At 41.5% G+C, this 16129-nt stretch overlaps 1 protein-coding gene across 8 annotated transcripts in view; it reads right to left on the bottom strand.

Annotated features, from left to right (window-relative positions):
* Positions 1-10347, bottom strand: part of GPBP1 (GC-rich promoter binding protein 1) — a 35317-nt gene extending 24970 nt beyond the window's left edge. For 2 of the 8 annotated variants that reach the window (XM_075078245.1, XM_075078239.1), the window contains exons 1-5: positions 10262-10347; positions 8342-9398; positions 7465-7532; positions 4863-5060; positions 4603-4716 (exon numbers count right to left, since the gene is read on the bottom strand). The gene's annotated coding sequence lies outside the window, so the exon portion shown is untranslated. Of the gene's footprint in view, positions 1-4602; positions 4717-4862; positions 5061-7464; positions 7533-8341; positions 9399-9495; positions 9890-10261 lie in introns of those variants that run through there. The other 6 variants (XM_075078246.1, XM_075078240.1, XM_075078242.1 and 3 more) reach the window with 4 other exon arrangements.
* Positions 10348-16129: the final 5782 nt, after the last annotated feature.

Genomic DNA, 16129 nt, shown 5'->3' on the forward strand with positions numbered 1-16129 from the left:
TCAAAGGAATCTCTACCCTGGCTGCGTTACTGGACATGAGAGCCCACAGATGTGGGCATGGGGGAAGAAATTAACTTCTGGGATACTGCAAGAGCAGAGAGCAGAACAGGTAGATGTCATTAAAGCATTCTGAATTTTAGTTCCATAGGTGTTTTTCCTATGAAGAGGTCAAATAAGAAAAAATGAGCCCGATTATTAAAGTACAGAATCCTGAAAGGACTATGGCTTATAAGGCAATATGCATTCACATTTAACTGATTTTGAGATTATTTTCATTATTTGGTTTAAGTAGCTCTAACTAGAGAAAATGCATTTAATATCACATTTTAAATATATTAAACTATAACACTATAGTAATCTTACAACTCCTAAGATTCAAGTGTAAAAACATGTAATCCTACCTTTTACTTTCCCAGGTCCACACCCACTGCAGATAACAGGAGGAATGTCTCAATACAACTCTTCCATTTACCAGAGAGGGGTTATGAACTTTAAGCATCACCTTGTAATGAACCATTGCTACCTTGTAACTGTATACTCTTGCCCAACAGTCTATAGTCCCATCGATAGCTTTACCAAAGTGTCCCTCATCATTTTCACCTTCACAGAATTTTACATGAGAAAAATGTAAGCCATTAAACTCCTTAGTTTTACACCTGTAAAGTACCTTCTGAAAAATTTAAATAGAACACTCCCTGGGTGTTCCAAAAGACTGAGGACCAACTTGTACTTCATTAGAAGATCAAAAAGAGTATCAGTCTCTCCCCATAGGTAAGATACTCCAGTCCCTTAACCTTCTTTGCAGTCCTTTGCTTTATTCGCTCCACTAAGTCTGTAACTTTCTTGTACCAGGGAGTCCATCATGGGATGCAGTGCTCTACATACAGCCTTACCAGGTCTGAGTAGAGGAGAAAGATTAACCCTCCTTGACCTGCTGGCAACACTCTTCCTAATCTAGCCCAGGGAGATGTTGGTAGCCTTTGTTCTGAGGATGTATTGCTGGTCCATGGTTGGCTTGCTGCCCAATATGACCCCCAGGTCCTTCTCTGCAGAGCTGCTTACCAGCTCATCAGCCCTCAGCATGTACTGGCATATGCAGCTACTACTCCCCAGGGACAGGACTTTGCATTTTCCCTTTGCTGAACTTCATGAGGATCCTCTGTCCAGCTCTCCATCCTATCCAGGTTCCTCTGAATGCAGCACAAACACCCAGTGTATTAGCCACTCCTTCCCATTTTGTATCACCTGCAAACTTGCTGAGAGTAAACTCTGTCCCAGTGTCCAGGACTTTAATGAAGATGTTCAATAGTATGGGCTCCAGTACTGAACCCTGGGGTACAGCAATAACAGCTTCCTCCAAATGGCCTTTGTGCCACTGATCACAACCCTGATGAACTGGGTCTGGCCATTCAGCCAGTTTGACACACCTCATCATTCACTTCTTCACACATACTTTGCCAGCTTCTCTATGAGGATGTCATGGAAGACAATGTCAAAAGCCTTACTGAAGTCAAGATAAACACAATCCATTGCTCTCCATTCATTTACCAAGCTAGTCACCACACTGTAGAGGGCTATTAGCTTGGTTAAGCATGCTTTCCCCTTCATAAAGCCATTCTGATGGCTCCCACTCACCTTCCTGTCCTTCAGGTGTTTGGAAACAGTTTCCAGGATTAGTTGCTGTACCACCTTCCCATGGACTGAAGTGAGGCTGGCTGGACTGTAGTTCCCTGGACCCTCCTTCTTACCCTTCTTAGTGACAGGATTGACAGTTGTTCTCTTCTAGTACTCAAGAGCCTCTCCCAAGGACCGTGAGACCTCTCAAAGATAACCAGGAATGTCACTGCAATGACATCAGCTGGCTCCCTCTGTACTCATGGGAGCATCTTGTCAAGGCCCATGGATTTACACGTATCTTATTTAAGTGTTCCCTAACCTGATCCTTTCTCCACCGAGGGTGGAGAAAAAAAAGCACAGCAGAACTTCAAGATGACAAGGACATGAGATCAGAGACCATCCCCACCCAATTTTAAGTGCATGTTGTTTAACTTGTCTAACCAGTATTTAGCTGGCAGAAGACAGACAGTCCCACTGGTATTGAAGAGATCCAACTCAGGGAGGTCTCTTCAAGAGTACAAAATAAGAATATTTCCCTAGCCCAGAAAGCCATCTTCAATATTTAAGACAGGTTTCATTACTGTTGGCAAGATACATTTGCTAACACTCTTTGTCTGAACTAACAGAATAAAAAAAAAAAAAAAGCTTTGCTTTTTTTATAATGTCCTAGCATGAAGAAACAGACAAAAATGGTTGCAATCACTACCATAAGGAAAAGGCTGGTCAGTGTAATAGTAAAATAGCCAAATCACCTAGAAGCTAAAAATTTATTTTAGTAAAAAACTGTATGCTTTTGGCCATCTTATGGATTTACCATATTAATAAAGACATGCAATTTAAATGGAGCTGACTAAAATTTTACAGGAAAGCAAATTTTAAAATAATGCTAAAAATTGGGGGGGGGGAACAAAAAAAAGAAACCACCCTGACAGCTGAATCCATCTCACCAGAATCTAGAGACAAGTTAAAAAAGTTTACTTCTATAACTACTTATGCTCTGTGGATAGCCTATATTATTTTACAGGAAGTAGTTTCTGTGACACTGGGTAGCAAAGTTATAAACAGAGGGGGGAAGCTTCAAGCAAGCCATGAATTCCCAGTGTTAGAAGGCAGATACAAATTCAAATTTCTTGATTCTCCCTGAAGACCAGTTTAGAAATTCTGTCTATTGATTAGCATACAGAAACCCATGAACACAACGAATGTTAAAAGCACATATATACACACTCCTAGTTTTAAGGAAGGTCTAAAATTAGGATGTATGCATATCTAAGTGGAACATACCTTTGATCTTTTACCTAATGCCTCACAGATTGTTATTACTGTAAATACAGCACATTACAAACTATACACGGGAACCTTAACTCCACCCTTGTTTGACAACCCACCCTCACCTTGCCAACATAATTTTAGTATAATGGGGTAAAAGAAGGTTGTAAGCCATCAGAATTAAAGCATACTACAGTGTTCTTATGACAGTAGGAAAAAATAAAAGGTTATACATTTAGTGTCTCAAGTGAGTTGCTACTGCTGCTGCTTTGCTTCCTCAGTAATGAGCCTCAGCAAGTATATCAAATCCTTATTAAGTCCAGAAGACAAGCAAAGTGTATATGACTTTCAGAGAGACCCAATAAGCAAGTCTGTATGACACCTTACAAAAGAGTGACCATCTCACAGGAAGAGAAAGGAGGCACACAGTTTTCTAGCAGGGAAGTAAAATTGAATTATTACTATCAGAGATACACAAAACACCAACTGTACTGCATTTCATGACAAAAAAAGCTATTTGCCAAAGTCAGTTGTGGGGTTTTTGTTGTATTTTTTTTTTTCCTGAAGAACAGAAGCAGCAGGCAAAGTTCTCACTAAAACAGCAGCTCTGGAATAACCAAGCTACAGCATAAATTGACCCTTCAGTTCTCCCATCTTGTGCCAGTTTCAAATGATTATTTCATTTATTTAGCATCATCCATAGGAAAAACTACAAAGTTTTGCTCTGAATTAGGCAAAGAAACTATATGCACAGGTCCTAGCCATCAAACTACAGAGTCTCTCTTCTTCGTAAACAAAAACATTCAGTACTTTTCTCAAACTAAGCAGGCCTTTAAAACAACCCATTCCATCAAGTTTTTCCTCTGCCACAAAACACGTTTTCAACTAAAAAATCCCTTGTTATAACAAGTTCTTCCCTGTTATCTCTAGTCAAGAATAGCACTTATTTGAAGTTGGTAAGTGTAAGCTTCAAACAATACTTGTTTAAACTATACATCTCAATTTTCATTACCCTTTTAAAAACACAGCTTATTAGAGATCTTACTTTAATTCATTTAGTTTAAACAAAACAAGTTAATTTCAAGTTATTTTGCTATCCAAAATTTGCATGTCAATAAAACAGAAAACAATATTCAACCTTAACACAAGCATTACAGAATTTTTGAAAATGGAAGCATTTCTACTGATCACAAATTGCTGCAAAAGCATGAGAACTACTGGAACTAAAGATTATTTATTTCCTTTCTTTTTTTCTGCCCATGTAAATGCACAGCCACAACAGCAGAATATGATTAAGTCTTTACAACCATCCTTTTAACATTTTCAAGGGGAAGTGTGTGTGTGCAACCCCCACTGCATTTCAGTGTAGGAGACTGTTTATGGATGTATAATTTACAAACAAGGTTAAGTTTGGGTATGCTAATTCTCTCAAGTTCTTTGGTTCTCTAAAATTTGTTGTCAAAGACTCGTATCTCCAATAAAAGGAAAGGGAGCTGAACCTCTAAAAGTTTTCTCTCTCACTGGTTCAACAGACATTAGAAAGTTCTGAACAGTTCAGCCAAAGCCTCTTTCTCAACTTTGCTACTGCAGAGCAAGTAAAATCTCCAGTTTTAGTTTCATTGTTCCCACCATCCAGTATAGAACTGTGAGTATTCTAGCACTGGACAATAAGGAAGAATAAAAGAAAATACTTATACTTTTTTTTTTTTAATTTACCTTCTTGCCTCATCTTTCAAAGACAGTGTGATAACTAAGGCTTCCTGCAGAACACTGAAGAAGGAGCGAAGTCCTCTGTCATATCTGAACACCTCCAAAAGTCTTATGACATGCCTAGGTATGAGAATAGTGTGGAGTCAAACTGTAATGGTCAATTTTTTCACCATTTAAAGCCAACACATTCTCTAGTAAAGCCTAGCTTTACAGTGACTTAGGAAAAAAAAAAACCAAAACACACAAAAAGCTTAAGGAAAACCCACCTTCATTTCTACTTAGGGTTCAAGTTCCTTTTGTGAGGATGAATCAAGTGAAGCACACTTTGTTTTGCATAAGGATCTAGAATGTCAGCAGACTTGCAGGGACAGTGGTGTTCTAAAAATACCAACCATTGCTCTTTATTGTACGGTCCCCTTTCTACACATAGATGTGGGTCACAAGCAACAGGGTTTGCATCACTTCTGTGAATCAAATGTTAATGTCACAACAATCAAAACATCTTTTAGGAAATGGTTTAGAAACCACCAAAGTTAATGAGCGCGCTTCAAATAACTTAATAATCACTTTATCAGAAAAAGTTTTTCCTTCTTGCACTGTACCAAACTGTAAATTAAAAAAAAAATATCTAACTATTTGATAACACAGAATAACTTCGTATTTGAAGGTAAACTACAGCCAGGTTCCTTCTGCTTGAAACCCCACACACTTGCAGTACCATTTAGCAGAAAGCTAGCTAAATACTGATCTCTTGCCCTTTACAAGGTTCAAAGTCCAAAAGCTGAAATGCAATAACATCACCACCCCATTCAGTATACGTTGTATAATAAGATCACAGAGCATTCTTTTGCACTTCGGAGTCTTCACAAAGATCTGAAGAAAAAGCAGCTGAAAAAGGTAGTGGTTTTGACATATCCTGAGCATATGAATCAGCAAAACAATCTTGTGTATTTCATCTGTTTCCCTGACTATATTTACCAGTAGGTGATTGTGGAGTTGATAGCACCACACAGGACACTATCACCAGTTACTGTGTAATACTACTGCTCAAACATACACAGTAACAAAAACCAGAAAGTATGCCAAGTCTCATTCAAGTTCATTTATAATAAGGTCTGCAAATAGTTCATCAATAACTTCTAGTGAAGTTGCTTTTATTTTTTAGCACTAGGAGTAAATCCTGTCTAGCAATGAGAACTATCACTGTCACAGTTTTATCCACACATTTTAAACAAGATAAACTCATTAAAATGGAGGGGGGGAAAGGAGCATAAAGTACGTTAACTTGTGAAGTAGCAACAAAGCTAAGTATCTACACAATTTCCCTCTATCACTTTACAGATATAATTCCACTCAAGCTTTGCTGTAAGTTTAAATTCTGCTTACTCTTAAAAGCTTCCACCAACAGTTTTTTCATACAGCAGAGCAGCCTGCCCCACTCAAGACAATTTCTCAATACAAATGCACCCATTTTAGGATGCTACCAGAATAAACACATCAGTAAAAGAGCCAAGCTGCTGACAGTTGTTCCAGTACAAAAGCTATGTTTACATCAAGGTTTAAAGTATAAGCTCTTGTGGGCAAGGACCTTATCTTCATAGTTGTCCACAACCCACTTAACACACTGTCAGCACTATACAAATAAAAACCTAAAGGAGGAATTAAAGTGGACCAACATGCTAGGCATTTTCTCCTCAGTGGGCGTCATCCAAGTATGAATATTGCTTAGGGTACAAGGGCACAGCTGTAAGATATGCCTGAATCCTTGTCAAATACATACGCACACAAATAAGAACAACTGCACTTCCCAAGTGCAAACACAGTCAAGAGAAAAAGAATTATCCTACCAGCAAACAGAGATATGTCAAGACAGTTAGTTTAATGAAGCTAAAAAGCAAATTCTTCAAAACATCCAGAAGGGAAAGAATCCAGATGAAGAAGTCAAAGACAGTAAGTGGAGGATACAGCTCCTTGATTTCAGTGAGAGCCTCTTGTAAAGAGGTATCTCCCAGCACTGAACCTTAATAGTTCGAAAAAAAGACACATCACTTTACGAGCTAAGAAGCAAGTACTTGTATTACTATTTATGACCATACAATATACAAAAATCAAATTAAATGACCACTGACACCTGAAGTCTTTCCATCTACCAAATGCTTTCAAACAAAACTCAGACTAATCCAACTAAAGGCATCAGAAAGATCATTCTTCTCTGTTGGTTTGGTTTCTTCACATGTGCCTCAACTCACTCAGTCAATCCCAAGCCACACTGAGACTCAACGTAGAAGAGTCAGAAGCCACAGCCACAAGAGATTACAGAAACAGCCCCTTATTCATGTTCCACAGTTTCATTATTTTCGAAACAACAAAATTGCAATAGAAGTTAAAATAAAAAAAATCCAAAGAAAGCAAAATACTGAAGCCACATCAACTTTTAGATACTGACAAGACAAAACACAGAATAGAACTGCTTCAGTGAGCCTGAGAATTTAAAAAACTTAGATGTAAGTATTTCATTTGTGGTCACAACGACAACCTACACGGGCAAAAGCACTATAGTAATCTTTATATACAGTTTCACATGCTTAACTTTACTTTTTCTACAAGGCTTTAATAGAAGCCACCTTCCCAAACATCTCTGCATTGCCCTTAGACAAAATTTTTTTTTTTCATTACCTCACTACTACTAATACTTCAGTATTGCAGAAGCTGTGAAAAAAAATTTTAAAGATGGGGACTAAGGTAAATGTGTCACCTTTACCGTACACTCAGTTTACAGTCTACCCAATAAATATTTAATTATTTAAAGCTTTGTAAATAATCAAGTTGGGGCAAGAGGGAAAGAACTTCAGTAAAATGACCACTGACTTTTGAATTAAGTTGTTCTGTCCATCCTAATTTTCTTTGAGGCAGTAGCAATTCAGCTGAACACAAACCTACAAAAAAATATTGTAAACATATTAGTTTAAACATTTAAGCTACAACTATCTTCAGAAACATTTACTCACTATGGGCGGATTAGGACAGCAATAAATCTAAAAGTAACATGTAGAACTAGTTCACCACTGGATTTTGTTCTGAATCCTTCCAAAAAGGTGGAGCTTTTTTGTACTGTTATACTTGCAGACCAGTCAGGCTCATTCATTCCCATTACAGAACAGGAAATCACCCTGAACCCACCTTAAAATATCAACACATTAATTGGTTTTTATATGTTACTGCATAGGCAGTAAACTTATTTTTGGTAAAAAATATCTGGCTTCTACAAGTGACAAAGAACAGTGGAAGGAAATTAAAAGAAAAAAAAATCTAAAAAACACACACAACCAAAACCTACATTATTTACCTTCATGGTGCAAAGACATCTAATACAAATGGAAAGATTGAGATATGCAAGCCATCCGGCATACTTGTTCAATAAATATAATAGCTCACTGTTGAGAAGGCAATATAAACGTGAAGGCTGTTACCTATGGATTCAGTCTAGGTGTACCTATTTTGTAATCTCCCAGAAAAATCACACTCCTGCCTACATATTTCTCCCTGTACACGTATTCTCCAAATTCTTAAAAGAATTATTCCACCAATTATTAAAAACAGCAAGTAAAAATTAGGTTCTGCAAGCTCATTTCAACGTTCTCAAAAACCCAACAACCTCCAGGCAGTAAATGTTACTGGTTTAACCATTCTACAGATAAAATGTTTATTCAAACATAAATTGATTTATGAACACTACACCACTTACCTAATCCAAGAGGACTGCACAAGGTGTTAGTACTGTGTGATTTATATCCTTCCAGTTTGTTTTCCTTGAGATAATATCCCAAGTTCTTGTTGAAACTACATTCGTAGCTGTTTGACATAGATTTGACACCACAGAAATCAGCTACCCATCCTTCTTGCTAACAGATTCCACAAGGCTACTTCCAAAAATTGCCAACACTGTCTCAAAAAGCTTTTTTTTTCTCTGACAGCTTCTTCTTTTGTCTATTCCATGTACATATCACTATAAGAAGCATGAGCTCCAGGTGAAATAAATACACTTTTTACACCTCAAACTGTGAAGCCAAAACTCCAAATTTCACATCTGAACTGTTGAACATCCTAGCTTCGGGTAACAGAGGCATTTGTAAACAACAGCTATCTGGATACCTCCATACTGCTTATTGGCAACAACATTTTTCAACAAAATATTAAATAAAATATAAAAGAAAAAATGATAAACAAACATCTATTAGATTCTTCATTTAGAAAATAGGTCTCACTCCAAAATGACAGAAGGCTATGTCAGAAAATCTAAAAGATAAGACAAGGGAAAAAATATCTGCCATGAAACTTGTCAGCAATGTCTACACCGTGACTCAGGCTGCGTTTAACCAGGAGCCAGTTAACAAAACTGGTTATGCCTATGACTCAGACAGAACGCTGCCTAGAAGAAAAAAAATGTCTAAAAACAAGAAAGCACTTTATTTTGTGAGCTGAGGTATTCAGAACTTGATAATTTTAGCCACGTATCCATGCCATGTGGACAAAAGCGTCCAAGGGTGAGGTGCTCAGCACCAGTAGAAAGAAAAAGCTCACGACTTCAGATTCCCAATTCGCTTCTCAGACGTCTACTGATTGTTTCAGAAGACTTTTGAGGATGAAGCGTATGGACAAATAATCCCAGAACAGCGTCCGATATTCCTCCCCTTTCGCAGGAAACAAAAGCTGCAGGTCGGTTTCAGGCTTTTTTTTAATCCCCCTACCAGCCGAAGCAAAAGGCTGCAAACATCCAGGAATGTCTCTGTAATCCAAACCACCTACAGTAAAAAGAACCAGGACAATCAGGTTTCCCTCTTGAACTCCAAACTGGCGCTAGACAAACGCATAAACCCAGGGCTTAAAAAGCAAACACACATGCCATCAGAAAGCCGAACCCGAGCTCAGAAGCCTGGGGAAAACCTTCACTCACATCCCGGGGAAACCAGCAGGCGCGTTTATCGGAGAAACGCCTGTCAGCGAAAACGTTCTCCTGCCTCTCGTTCCCGGGAGCAGAGGGGAAAAAAAAAAAGAGAAAGAAAAAAAACAAAGGGGGGCATTTCTCATTTTATCGGGGAGATGAGCAGTCCGCAGAGAGCAGCCGGGAGGGCGGCGCTGACCTGGGCCAGGGACACCGAGCGGAAGCAGGGAAGGAAGCGGGGGAGCGGCGGGAGCCGCGGGGGAAGCCCCGCGCTCCGCGGCCGCTGCCTGCCCCGCTTGCGGGGGGGGAGGGCAAGCCCCCGCCTGCCCGCCGCGACCGGCCCTTCGCCGCGGGGCCGCGCCGGGCACCGGGAAGGGCTGCGCCAGCGACCGCTGGGCGATCGTCCTGCCTTCCCGGGGGGCCGCACCGCCCCACCGCAGCCCCGCCGGGGGCGGCTCCCCCTGCCCACCCCGAGGGCGGGTCCGGCGGCGGGGAGGGAAGGGGGCGGCCCGGCGCCCCGCACGCCAGTGCCCGCCCCGGCCCCGCCGCGCCTCCTCCCCCGGCCCCGGCGCCCCCGGACCGCGCCTGGGGGTGACCCGGCCCCGCTGCCGCCGGCCGCCCCTCCCCCCACCGCGGGACCACGGGCGCGAGGGCGCCGCGCACACGCACGCGCGCGCGCACACACACACACACACACGCACACACACACACACACGCACACACCCCCCGCTCGCCTCGCTCCCAAAATGGCGCCGCTCCGAGCCGCAATGCTCGGCGCGCGCTAGCCTCGCGAGAGCCGCCGCGCGACCCCGCGGGAGCCCGGGGCGGGGCTTCCCGGCCGCCGCCGATGGGGGTGACCCCGCCCCGCCGGCGGGAGCCCCCCGCCGTGACGTCACGGAACAATCCCGAACGTTCCGTGCGGGGCGGCGGGGGAATCCCCAGCGCGCCCCGCCCCCGCCCCGCCCTCGGGAGTCCCCGGCGCCGCCGTAATTAATCGTGCAGCGGCGCAGCCACCTCAGCCCAGCGTGGCGGTGGCACCGCCCCTGCCAGCGCCAGCGATGCGACGCTGACGTAGCGACACGCGTCACCGAAACAGAGTCGCGGTGCTGGGGCCGCGGGTGGGTCGTGCCGCGGTCCCGTCGGGTGCCAGGGAGAGCCCCCCGCCCCGTGAGGAGGGCGCGGCGGGCTCCCGGGGGGCGAAGGTCCCTCCGCGCCCCGCCGGCGGGGTTAAACGGCGGGGTCCGAGGCGAGGAAAAGGGCCGACAAGCGCCATTCAAACGAACAACAAAAAGAACCGGCCCCTTATCTGAATCCACAGATACAGCTTCAATGTACAAGCGCGCGAGTGTTAATACGCTTAACGTACACGCAGTCACTTGGCGAGCGCCTTTCTGAAAGAAACGTGATGGATTTTGCAGACTGGGAACTGAACGTTCGCATTAACTGTTTTTGCATTTTTGAAATCTCATTATCGACGCAAGCCAAATTATTTTGCAATTAATTAGGTGAAAATGACATACACAAAATTATGTTTACATATCATTGGAAAGGGTACTAGCAAGTGTTTTCAGAGCCCACGTTTGATTCTGGATTTTCTTTCAATGGCAGTTTCATCTATGAGATTTAGGTTATTGTAAGAACTGAAATTATGTACCTTTTTTTTTTTTTTTTTTTTTTACACAAAAATGCCTTGAAGTCCTGACAAACAGTAGGATATTTTCAGGTAGTTTGCAAGCATTTATATGCTGTCAGAATAACCCATTTGTCATCCTTTGATAAAATTACTAAGAAATTACTACAAAGCAACAGTTACCAGAAAAATTACTAAAAATCAACGACTGAGAAAATTAGAAAGTAGAAAAATACATGAGAGGCTCATCTTTAAAAAAAACTGACAGAAGCTCTCAAAACGGCCACGGCCACATTTACCTTCGGCTCAACCCTGAGTAGTCAACCCCAGTTTCTAAGAGCAATGGTGTTTTTCTTGATTCCCATCCCAATCCTGACTGCATTGAAATCTCCTTTCCTTACCTCATCCTTGAAATTGTTTGTCCTTTTACTTAACCTGTGCTGCAGACAAGAGGCTTCCCAGGCGGGGCGATGGAGCACACCCCCTGGCCCTCGGTTGTTTTCGCAGCCTGATGCCAAGCCTGTAACCACAACCAGGGGAGGCAGGGCAGTGCTCCGCTGCCTGGCCCAACTGTGAACCATGGCACCAGCCAAGGAGCCAAGCAAGACTGCATGTATGTGCATAGTACCAAAACGACCCACACTCTTGAGTTTCATTACTAAAATCTGTTTCAAAATGGAAATTTATAACCTACAACTTAAATCCTATCAGACATACGCTGCAGTACCAGCTAGAAGCTAACAGGTTGGTTCAACCAGGGAAAGCCACCAAAAGCCTCTCAGGACTCCAGGGCTCACTGTGCTGCCTGATTCAAACAAGTACTACCAAGAAAGCTCTGACAAAAGGGACCATATACAAGTCCCAAAGCAACATATACAATCCTGAAATATAACAGGTAACAGTATCTAGGAAAACAAGATAAGAGGTGAACCCAAAGCAACATGAAAACAAAGTCCGTACAGTCAATAATGCACCTCCAGGCCACCTTGACAACTCACATTTAAGGCTATATTCATGATCCGAAATGAACTTTCAATTAATTTGAGTGAGTTACAGCCAAAAACCTTCACACTGCACAGCTATTCTGAGCGTCTTTTGGCTTTGCAATACATTATAGACCATGGGTATCAAAAGAGAAACATGGTAAGTAGCAGGAGATTATTAATTTATCCATATCAGTCCTCCTAATAGGTTTCCATTCATGTTGCTTCATATATGATCCTTCTAGTTCCTTCTGGTGACAATAACCACAAATTTTAGTAACCACAGGAAAAGCTGTGATAGTCATCGGGAAAATTACTTTAAAGTAGTAATGGGAAATGGGTTTGATTTATATCTCCAATTGTTTCATAAAAGATGGTTAATGCCATTTCCACTTCATGAAAACCAAGGCTTTGACCCAGCAAACAGCTGAGGTCATGTCCTTACCTTACAGACATAAGTGGCAAACCTCACACTGGATTCAAATCAAGAGCCCTCCTCTTTTTAACACACTTTAGTTTACATGTCACAAGCATTCAAGCATTTCCAGCAGAGTCAACAGAACACTGTTTGAATGTGCGGATTAAAGGAATTTGCAAGTCTGCTGGCACGTGATTTTGGGTGGTGAAGAGGTTCCTGCCATGCACAGCCTAGCTATAGCAGCTAGTTCTCCTGGTATACACAGGATTTATACCAGCAAAAGAATGCTTCTGCTAATACAGGTTGTTTTGCTTGTGTGGGGAATAATTAAACTACGCTGATAAAACCATATATATTCCAATACTGATGAAGAGAACAAGAGGAAAGATGGAAGACTGCCAGTATGGCAAATTTGTGAAGTAGTATTTATAGCATATTTTGGTTGTTAAACATGTTATTTGATCTTCTGAACCCAATCTGTACCTGGATCTTCAGAAGCATATAGAGCACAGAAAAGGGTGGGAGCATTAAAGTGATCAAAATTTAACAGAAACAGCTTCTGAAACTAGGTAGGCTGTGCAGAACACATCTTTGGAAAACTGCTATAGGAGTTTATGATGATATTTATGTTGGAAATTAAGCAGTGGGGAAGATATATCCATATGAAGAGTTGTCTTTTGTTAAGCAAACTTGGGAAAGTAGGCCAAGATTTTTGCCAGTGATGCTCACACATGTTTTCAAAAGTTCTTTTAATGAACCATGATATAAGCAAAGGGTAACGCATGTGGAATTTAGACAACAGTTGAGATTTAAGAACAAGCTGAGAAATATTGGTTCTGAATGACTGAGGTACCTCTGGGTAGTTTGATAATGAGAGAAGAAAAACATATTTAGCACTTTCATCCAAATTTAGTACTCTCAATACTCTGTGATTTAAGGATCAGACTACAGACTGTGAGATAACGGAAGAGAAGTAGCTCATTTCATACTCAGGGACCACCTACCTCAGTATACGGAAGCACTGAATAAATACAGTGAAACAAAAATGTGTGTGAAATACTGAGGTCTAAGAAATGACACTACAGAGATTTTAACTCTCACCAAATACTAACCATCCATATTTAAATAGAAGTCTTAGAACTCTTTTTAATATCATTGTAGAAGTCACTTTCTACCTCAAACAGAACACAAGACATGGCATTAGAAGCAACTCTTGCTAAAGCCTTAGGTCACAAGTTGTGAATATTCACCTAGATAGGCTGCCTGTATGCCGAACTTTTACTTAGCCACACAAAGGAAGGCCCTGAAAGTGGTGCAAATCGGACAGATCAGGTAGCCACAACCATCAGCAGAAGCTGCATCCATTAAGATAATAAGTGTCCTACTGAAGACAGAGAAAGGATCCAATAAGGAAGATGATGACAACCCCAGACCCAAATATTGCTGTTGGACCAAACCGTTGTATGAAGGGAGGGGAACTTCGATTGTAAGGGTGTAAGTGCCCAGAGGTTTCTTGGTTCAGGGTCCCTCTCCAGAGGCAGCCAGCTTGAGCTGTTCTTCACTGCTGTGCCACTCAATATTCATCTGATTTATGTCATGCTGAGACACTGCTTCAGGGTCAAGCCTGAGAGGAGAAAAAGCACCCAAAAGTGAGGGTGTGTGAGCAAGGAGCTGAAAAGGGGCACCTGCCGGCTCAGTGGGGCTGCCCACTGCAAAGGGACTCCAGTCCTCAATGTTAAATTCTCGGGTGGTGTGTGTGCGGCTCCCTGAATGGTGTGTGAGTGCTTGGGCTGCAGCTTCTCCATTAACAATACGAAACATGTAACATGAATTCAAAATTATTTACTGCACAAACTCAGATGATGGGATGAAGTACAAGCCCAAAAATTAACAGTGTATTTTGGCAGGTACTTGAAACATGCTGACTTTCATTTGTTGTAGGAGTAGAATTGTTGTGATTTAGCCCCAGTCAGCAACCAAGCCCCACACAGCCACTCGTTCACTCAGGCCCAGTGGGATGCGGGGAGAATCAGAAGCATAAAAGTGAGAAAACTAATGGGTTGAGATAAAGACAGTTTAACAGGTAAAGCAAAAGCCACACATGCAAGCAAAGCAAAATGAGTTCATTCACCACTCCCCATGGGCAGGCAGTTGTTCAGCTATCTCTAGGAAAGCAGGGCTCAGTCACACATAACGGTTTCTTGAGAAGACAAACATCATCACTGCGAACATCCCCTACTTCCTCCTTCTTCCTCCAGCTTTATATGCTGAGCATGACACCATAGGGTGTTGAATACCCCTCCGGTCTGTTCGGTTCAGCTGTCCTGGCTGTGCCCCCTCCCAGCTTCTTGTGCACACAGCAGGGTACAGAAAGCTGAAAAAGCCCTTGACTAGCATAAGCACTACTTTGCAACAACTAAAACATCTCCAAGTTACCAACACTGTTTTCAGCACAAATCAAAAGCATAGACCCATACTAGCTACTACAAAGAAAGTTAACTCTATCCCAGCCAAAACCAGGACAAGAATACAAGACAGTTACACAACTATATTACTCACTCAGGTTGTTAATTAAGCAAATATTAAAGAAAAATATGGAAACATACTTAGTTTCTTACTATTACACTTTTTTTTGTCAGTCCATGAAAATGTACAAACCACTTGACCTTGTACTAAAAAACCCAGTGCGCCCAATATACAATCAGTCTGAACCAAAGAATCAGGCTGAAGGCCAAAATCAAAGTTTTCATATAACAGGTTTAAGCTCTGATTAATACAAATTTGAAACAGAAAGTTTCTGATGCAGAGAGCCCAATATTTAAAAACAGAAAGAAAATGGTCACTTAATATTAGTAATAAAAACTCAATTCTAATATATGTTCTTCTCAACAGCGGTGTATTTGCATAATCATCTCCCAAACACAGTGAGGATTCCTCAGTGCAAACACAGTTCTAACAAACAGTTCTAACTGCACAGTTTTAAATATCTTTCAGCTGCATGTTCACAGTATGAAACAGTTTAAGTAACAAGAGTGGAAGCATTACATAAAAGTGCATAGCAACATCTAGTCGTTATCATTTCCAGTAACACGATGAACACTGGGCTTCTTTATTTATGTGTATTATCCCTTCCAGAAGAGGAAGGTAAGATGACTTTTCTAGTTGCTTCAGGATTTCAGAGGGTCTAGCTACACAAAAAAGACAATGGGATTTGACTGTATTGAAGAATTGACTGCTATTATTTGTATCGTAGTATGTATAGCATCTAGTTATTTGATTTTCCAAGAGTTCTGAGCATCTCCATGCCCAATGCACTTTAATACAACTAGCAAGTACAGAACAGGTCTGAAAATTAAAGCATAGGTCATAGACGCTTGTTGACTCACTGTTTTCTGAAGAATTTCAATATTAAAATCACCAGTCACTTTGACAGGAGCACCACTGGGGCAAAGACCTCGATAAAGCTGTAGGTAATGGTTTATATTTTGAAGCCATACCTAAGTATTAATTTTGAATGACACATATTTATAAGTTTGATCTATATTATTGAAATTAATCGA

Source organism: Phalacrocorax aristotelis, chromosome Z (assembly GCF_949628215.1).
Source record: "Phalacrocorax aristotelis chromosome Z, bGulAri2.1, whole genome shotgun sequence".
Classification (NCBI taxonomy): domain Eukaryota; kingdom Metazoa; phylum Chordata; class Aves; order Suliformes; family Phalacrocoracidae; genus Phalacrocorax; species Phalacrocorax aristotelis.